The sequence below is a fragment of the Theropithecus gelada genome, chromosome 1 (assembly GCF_003255815.1).
Source record: "Theropithecus gelada isolate Dixy chromosome 1, Tgel_1.0, whole genome shotgun sequence".
Classification (NCBI taxonomy): Eukaryota; Metazoa; Chordata; class Mammalia; order Primates; family Cercopithecidae; genus Theropithecus; species Theropithecus gelada.
In genome coordinates, this window is record NC_037668.1 from 14,329,878 (window position 1) to 14,338,380 (window position 8,503).

Sequence of the window (8,503 nt, forward strand, 5' to 3'; positions counted from 1 at the left end):
TTCTATTTTCCGTAAGTGTCAGCCTGCTGAGAAATAAAGAAAGACAGTACAAAGAGAGGAATTTTACAGGTGGACTCCCAGGGTGACATCACATATCAGTAGGACTGTGATGCCCACCTGAGTCTCAGACCAGCAAGTTTTTATTAATGGTTTCAAAAGGGGAGGTGGTGTTAAGAACAGAGACTAGGTACAAAGATCACATGCTTCCAAGAGCAAAAAGCAGAGCCACTGATAAGGGTCTAACAAAGATCACACGCTTCTGAGGGAACAGGGCAAAGGGCAAAAGCAAAACCACTGATAAGGGTCCAACAAAGATCACAGGGCAAAGGGCAAAAGCAGAACCACTGATAAGGGTCTATGTTCAGCGGCACGTGTATTGTCTTGGAAAACATCTTAAACAACAGAAAACAGGGTTCGAGAGCAGAGAACTGGTCTGACCACAAATACACCAGGGCTGAGTTTTCCCAACCCTACTAGCCTGAGGGCTCTGCAGGAGAGCAGGGCTTATCTCATTTCTTATCTCAACTGTGCAAGACAGACCTTCCCACAGTGGCCATTCATAGCCCTCCCCGCCGGGGCACATTATTTTCCCGGGGTATCAATATTAATATTCCTTGCTAGGAAAAGAATTTAGCGATATGTTTCCTACTTGCACGTACATTTATAGACCCTCTGCAAGAAAAAAATATGGCTCTTTTTGCCCGACCCCACAGGCAGCCAGACCTTATGGTTGTCTTCCCTTGTTTCATAAAAATCGCTATTATTCTATTCTTTTTCAAGGTGCACTGATTTCATGTTGTTCAAACACACATGTTTTACAATCAATTTGTACAGTTAACACAATTATCACAGTGGTCCTGAGGTGACATACATCCTCAGCTTACAAAGATAACAGGATTAAGAGACTAAAGACAGGCATAAGAAATCATAAAAGTATTATTTGAGAACTGATAAATATTAAGATGAAATCTTCACAATTTATGTTCCTCTGCCATGGCTCCAGCTGGTCTCTCCATTTGGGGTCCCTGATTTTCCATAACAAGGATCCTTGGCCCCAAGGGGGCAATCAGCATAGATGAGCGAGGGCTTGTGTCCCACACTGAAATGAGAGGGATGAGGTGACAGCATATGTTGATCTGTGTGATGGTTACATAAGTTGTGACCTAATTCAAAGCTTATTGTGCTGTATTAAAAAGAAAACCAGAGGACTTGCACAACCTGACTTTCAGACTCACTCCAAGTTGTTATAAACAAGGCAATGTGCAAGCAGCATTGGGAGACCCAAATACATAAACAGACTGACTTGGGAGACCTCAAACTGACCCACAGCTATAAGATTCATAGGGTTTTTTTGTTTGTTTATTAATTTCTTTTTGCTTTCTGAGACAGGGTCTCACTCTGTCATCCAGGCTGGAGTGCAGTGGCCTGATCTCGGCTCACTGCAACCTCTGCTTCCCAGGCTGAAGTGATCTTCCTGCCTCAGCCTCCTGGGTAGCTCATACTACAGGTGCATTTTAGTAGACACGAGGTTTCGCCATGTTGCTCAGACTGGTCTCCAACTCCTGGGCTCAAGTGATCGACCAGCCTCAGTCTCTTACTGTGCTGGGATTATAGGCATGAGCCACCATGACCGGCCATAGGTTTTCAATAAAAGCAGTTCAAGGGGCAAAGGAAATAGTTTCAATTAATTGACTTTCATAAAAGAGAAGGAGGAGATGAACAAGGTTATTTCTCCCTCACACTATACCTGAAAGTAACTTGAGGGACATTATAGACCAAAACTTAAAAGCTGAAGATATAAAGCATTTCGAGGATACTTTGTGACTTGTTGGTAGACACAGATTTATTAAACAAGGCACAGAAAAAAACATGTATAAAGGAAAGACTTGATAAATTAGACTTCATCAATATTAGCCATATCTTCTCACCAAAAGACACCACAAAGAAAGTGAAGAAATGAGTCAGCCTCAGACTGGGAGAAAGCAGTCACAAAACCTATCTGACCCCCAAACCCTGTAACTATGATGTATGGTGAGATCTTCTTACCTGGTAATTAAAACAGCACGACAACAACAACAACAACAAAACCCAATCAACCCAAGTATGCTAGATGGGTAAAAGACTTGAACTGATACACAGGAATAAAAGGTACACACATGGTCAACAAAGCACATACAGTATGTTTAGCTATCAGGAAAATGGAAATTAAAACCACATTGAGACACCGCTGTAACTCCCCGTAGCATGGCTAAATTTATAAGGAGAGGAAACACCTAATCTTGGAGAAGATGAAGAACAACAACAACTCTCACATGTCATTGATAGAAATGTAAAATGACACAACTACTTTGGGACAAGTTTTGGCTATTTTTATGGACTTGCACATATCCCACTCTTTGGTACCAGCAATTCTGCACCTAGGTTTTCCCCAAGAGACATGAAAACAGATGCCCTCAATATCTCTTGTGGGAAGAAAGTTCAAAGCAGGCTTATTCAGAATAGCCAATACCAATTTATTCAGAATAGCCAATACCCAAAGGCTCATTATTGGGTTTGGGGGTGGGGCGGGAATGGCAAACAAACTGTGCTGTTTCTTTGCAATGGAATACTATTCAGCAATGAAAGAGGAATGAACTTCTGCTACACTCAGCAATGGATAGAGCCAGAGACATTATGCAGAGAGAAAGAAGCATGTAGAACAGAGTAGATGCACTGTGATTCCATCTACATGAAGTTCTAGAAGCAAAGGTAAAGTGAAAACAATCTGGAGAGTGAGTATTCACAAATAAGGCAGAGAACAATGACAATGATTTTTATAATTCTAGTGATTACATTATTGATTGAGTAGTCACTAAATCCAGGCATGTCTGACAACAGCAGTGTAAGGCAGAGTTTGTGAAGTGGCCCAACCTTCCATAGAAAAATGTTGAGGCACATAAAATTTAAGATACTTAACCAAGGTCAGGCAAGAGCTGACACAGATTTCCAACATAGAACCTGGGTTCTTGGACATAGGTTAGACTGGACCTGTCCACTTCTCTGTTTCAGGTGTCTCTGGGATTCTCAGCTACACCAGAGGAGAGAGAGAAGGAGATGGAGGGAGAGAGGAGTAGGGAAGAAATGGAGGGAGGCACAGGGCCTGTAGCTGTCGAAGAGCAGAGAAGGAACTCTTGCCAGTGTATTTACAGTATAGAGAAGTTTCCTGGGGATCAGGACATTAGCAGATGCTAAGCTTGCTGTGGTCAGGAGATGAATTTGATATGCCATAGATTTAGAAATTAAAACGAAACCTTTAAGTTATTGGAAGAGAATGTAGCAGAATACATTTCTGCCTTAAGAGATAACAGGAAAAAAATAAAGCAAAGTAGAATTTCACCAAAGTTCTCAACTTCTGCTCATCAAGAATCACCATGAGAAAGTAAGAAGGTGAGCCACAGACTGGGAGAAGATAATTGCACTGTGTTTACCTGAAAAAAAAAAAAAATGACTCAAATCTTGAATGTAGAAATCAGTAATAAAAAGTCAACCCAATTGAATTAGGGAAATTGCTTCGATAGCCTCTCTTTGCAAAGAAGGATTGCTAAATGGTGAAAGACATTAGTAAATATGCTCAACAGCATTACTCATTAAAGGAAACGCAAATTGAAGCCATGATGTGGTACCGTTTTACATCCACCAGAACGGGTGTATTTAAAAGACAGAACACACCATGTACTGTCAAGGATGTTCAGCCAGTGGAACTCTCCTTGCTGGTGAGAAACCATTCTAGAAGAAACCATTTGGCCGTTTCTAATAAAGTTAACATTGCACCTACCCTATGACCCAACAATTCCAGTACTTGGTATTCCTCAAGGGAAATGAATGCACGTGTCCACAAAAAGACCCACGCAAGAAGAATCTTCATTCTTCTTGTCCAGCAAGTGGAATCTGTTCCTTATCAGCAGGAGTAGAAGTGTGAACACTTCTGGCCACAGCCTCTTGGTATCAGAGTCACCAAGGAAATACAAGCAGTCAAGTGCTGGATGGAAGAACAACACATTATTCACACAGAGAGGAGACAGAGCGGGGTATGGGCTCTGCTTTAGTCCTGTACATTGGTCCCCCATGGCCAGCAGATCCCTCCATTTGGCCTGCACACACAGCCTCTTGAGAAGCAGAAAAAAGGGTCCCGCCCCCTCCTCTCAGTGGGGGGCGGGGGGGGGGGGCAGATACAGCAGCTGGTCAGGTGCCAGTTGATGCACATGTTTAAGTGGAACAAAGGGGTACACACTAAGTCTGATCCGAGAAAGATATTCCCACACAAGGAGGTGAGCCCAGCACAGGCTGTGAGGACTCCTTGTCTCTTGGGAAGGAAGTGCTGCAGGCCCAAGGCCCATTTCTACCCAGCAGAGTGGAGGTGGAAAGACTCCTGCAAAAGATTGCCCTTTTCCACACTTTCCTGTTGACATATAAACTTGGTGATGGGCGCGGAGACAAGCCATGGGAGGCCACAACAAACAGTTCGGAGTTGAAAGTCATTAAAAGCTTTTCGTCGTTTCGTGTGTAACAGCCCAGTGACTGGAAAACAGGTTCTGATCACACCATTGCCTTCGTGTAAGCCACCACCAACACGTCTGACTGGGTTATTTGCTCTGTGAGGCTCAGAGACAGGGCGGTGCATGTCCAGGGTTTCCCTTGGACTCCTCCCCCGGTTGGTGAGCTGTGAGGTCTCTTTTCCTTCCCCTGACCTGCCCCCAGTGACCGGAAAAATGGTTCTGAGCACACCATTGCCTCCGTGTAAGCCACCAACAGGACTGACTGGGTTATTTGCTGCATGAGGCTCAGAAACAGGATAGAGCACCCCCAAGGCTTCCCTTGGATTCCTTGCCAGATTGGTGAGCTGTGAGGCCTTTTTCCTTCCCCTGAGGCGCCTGGTTGCCGGGAGCAAAAAGCGATAGCCTGAACGAATGACGTTGCCGTGACTCGGATTCGAACCGAGGTTGCTGCGGCCACAACGCAGAGTACTAACCACTATACGATCACGGCGAGCCACAGGCCAAGCGGCAACGTCCGAGTTTGCTCTAGTAATTTTGACGTCAATAGATTTCGATTATCAAGCGGATTTGTTCCCAGACAGCCACGGGGGGCTCCCGCTTTTCTTTCTTTTATGCCGGCTCTGCTTTTCCCTTCCTTCCTCCCAATCCTCATACGTGATGAGAACAATTCTCATCTCCTCCACTCCAGCCTGGGCCTCCCTGCACCAGACTCTCTCGGGGTGTCTCTCTGTCCTCGTCCGCACCTCCTCTACTTCTTTCCCGCCTCTCCGTATTTCTGCTTTTCACCCTTCCTCTCTCTCGCCCTACCGACCGAAGCCGAGGTGAGCGAGAGGAGCGCAAGCAGCGCAAAGACTCGGGTGAAGGCGGTGCCAAGAACGGGAAGAGCCATCACTAGAGCCCACAGGGCGTTCTGCTTGCTTTCCTTGGGACCCACGCTGCTCAGGCCCAGGGAGTCGCGGACCCAGACGTTTCCTGGGATGCTAGGTCTGACGCCTGCGAGAGGCAGGACGCGGGGATGGCCGTTCCCCTGCGCTTCCGGCTTCGGAATCACTCAATGCACGGGTTTCAACCGTAGCCAGCAAGATGCGCCTCTCCTGTTTTCCGAGGCTTTGGAGCCTGCACAATTGTTCTACAAAAGGCGGTGGCTCCGCCTAACGTTGGATGGGCGCTTGCTCTGCATGGCAATATCAGAGCAAGAGTTGACTGTCCGTGTGTCGCAGTCGGGTGGTGTGCTTGCTTCCAAGTCTAGAGGTGGGTGGTTCGAGCCCGTTCTATGGGGCGTTTCTTGCATTTTAAAAATGCTTAAACCGCTGGTAACTTTCTTCTATCCAGCACATGCTCTCATGGAAAGGCAGAGCGACAGAGCAAGACCAACTTTACCCTCCTCTCCTCCGTGTCTCGCGTACGACATGAGGACATAAATCAAGGTCCGCTAGGATTCTGGAATCTCTCTCCCTCTCTCTCTCTCTCTCCCCCCCCCCCCCCCCCCCCCGTTTTGAGACGGAGTCTCGCTCTGTTGCAAGGCTGGAGTGCAGTGACGCGATCTCGGCTCACTGCAAGCTTCGACTCTCTGGTTCAAGCAATTCTCCTGCCTCAGGCTCCCGAGTAGCTGGGATTATAGGCACGCGCCACCACGCCCAGAGAAGTTTTGTATTTTCAGTAGAGACGGTTTCACCATGTTGGCCAGGGTGGTCTCCATCTCCTGACCTCGTGATCCGCCCCCCTCGGCCTCCCAAAGTGCTGGGATTACCCACCGCACCTGGCGCGCTCTTCTCTCTCTCTCTAACTGTCATTCATTTAGCCCTTTCTATACGCTTTTGAGGTTAAATTGGTTCCGTGATTTTACAATTAACATATAATGCTCTAGACATTCTTGTACGGGCATTTTCAGCCACTGGTGTAAGAATTTCTACAGCATAGTGGTTCAATTACTATAGGAAGAGCAATTACTCTATCATAGTGTTCACACGGTTTTTATGATTCCATTCTCTCTCCTCTGTCGGCTTATTAACTATAACTCTTTCTTTTGTTATTTTAGTAATTGCCTTAGGGCTTAGAGCAAACCTTTTTAACTGATCACAGTCAACCTTCAAGTGATATTAAACCGCACCTTCTGGCCTTGACGCTACTGCTGACATGTACTTTACTTTTAGGTATGTTATAAACCCAACAACACAGTGTTATTGCTTTTGTTTAAATAGTCAAATTTTTACAAAAGAAATTTACAAAATAAAAAAATACCTAGTATAGTTACCCATTTCTGGTGTTCTTCATTTCCTCCTGTAGATCTGGATTTTCATCTGGTATGGGATTCCTTCTGCCTGGAGGACTGCTTTGATGTTTCTTGTAGTGTGGGCGGGCTGGTAGTGAATTTGTTCGGCTTTTGTACATCTCTAAATGTCCTTATTTCACTTCCAGTTTTGGGAATTTATTTTTTCTGGCATAGTATTCTAGGCTAACTTCCCCTGCCCCCAGTACCTTAAAGATGTTGCTTCTCTGCTCGCCTGCATTGCTGCTCCTGGTAGAGGCCGGCAGGAGCAGAAAGGAAGCTGACACAATCCTCATCTTTGTTCCTGTGTATGTACAATGTCTTTTTCTTCTGGCCAGATTTGAGCAATGTTATTTTGATGGATCCAGGAGTGGTTTTCTTCATGTTTCTTGTGCTTTGGTTTCCTCAACTTTTTGGGTCACTGGATTTATAATTTTTGTTATGATTGGGAACTTTTCAGCTATTGTTTCTTCAGAAATTGGCCAGGCAACAGTGGCTCACACCTTCAGGAGGCCAAATCAGGAAGTGTTGAGTGAGGAATGAAATTCAAGACCAGCCTGGGCAACATACTGAGACCCCATTCCTAATAAAAATAACAGAAAGAAAATAAATGTTTCCTCTCCTCCCTGCTCCTTCTCAGGGACTCCAATTACTCATAAATTAGACCTCTTAAGTCTGCCCTACAGTTCACTGATAATCTTTTCACTAAAAAAAAGTCTTTTGTCTGTGAGTTTCATTTTGCATATTTTCAATTATTCGTGGTTCCATGTTCCCTGATCATTTCTTCCTCAACGTCTAAGCTGCTGTTAATCCCATCCAGCAAATTTCTCATCTCTGATACTGTGGTTTTGGTGTGATATTGGCTCACTGCAACCTCTGCCTCCCATGTTCAAGTAGTCCTCCTGCTTCAGCCTCCCAAGTAGCTGGGACTACAGCCATGTGCCACGACGCCCGGCTAATTTTTTGTATTTTGTAATTTGAGTAGAGATGGGGGTATCACCGTGTTAGCCAGGATCGTCTTTATCTCCTGACTTTGTGATCCACTGGACTCAAACTCCCAAAGTGATGGGATTACACTTGTGAGCCACCACACCAGCTCCTTCCTTCCTTCCTTCCTTCCTTCCTTCCTTCCTTCCATGAGACAGGGTCCCACCCTGTAGCCCAAGCTGGAACTCAGTGGTGTAATCTTGGCTCACTGCAACCTCTGCCTCCCAGGCTCCAGTGATCCTCCCACTGCAACCTCCTGAGTAGCTGGGACTACAGGTACACACCACCATGCCTGGATAATTATTTGAATTTTTTTGGTAGCGCTGAGGTTTCGTCATGTTGCCCAGTCTGGTCTGAAACTCCTGCACTCAAGGGATCAGCCCACCTTGGCCTCCCAAACTGCTGGGATTACACGCACCTGTTTGTTTGTGGAGAGGAGCAGTGGGCAGATTTCAGGTAGGAGAGTAAATTGGGCATCTGTTACTCCAACATTGCCAGGAGCCGAAGGCATCTCTTTACGTGTTCTTAGTTTGACTTCAACAGGAGGTGTGCCAATTTATCTTCCAATATATTTTTCCAACTCAGTGAGAGAGGCTTTTCCTTTGTGCTCTTGCCAGCACAGCAAAGTTTCCATACATCAGTCTGATGTACCAGTGAGGGGGTGGTGCCCGCCTGACTTACCTAAGCAGAAGATGCAGCAGAAAGACATGGT

General features: G+C 45.7%; 1 non-coding gene across 1 annotated transcript; it reads right to left on the minus strand.

The window, feature by feature from the left end:
* Positions 1-4,953: 4,953 nt before the first annotated feature.
* Positions 4,954-5,025, minus strand: TRNAH-GUG. Its single transcript has one exon. It is a non-coding gene; the product is annotated as a tRNA-His (tRNA).
* Between the last annotated feature and the right edge of the window lie 3,478 nt (positions 5,026-8,503).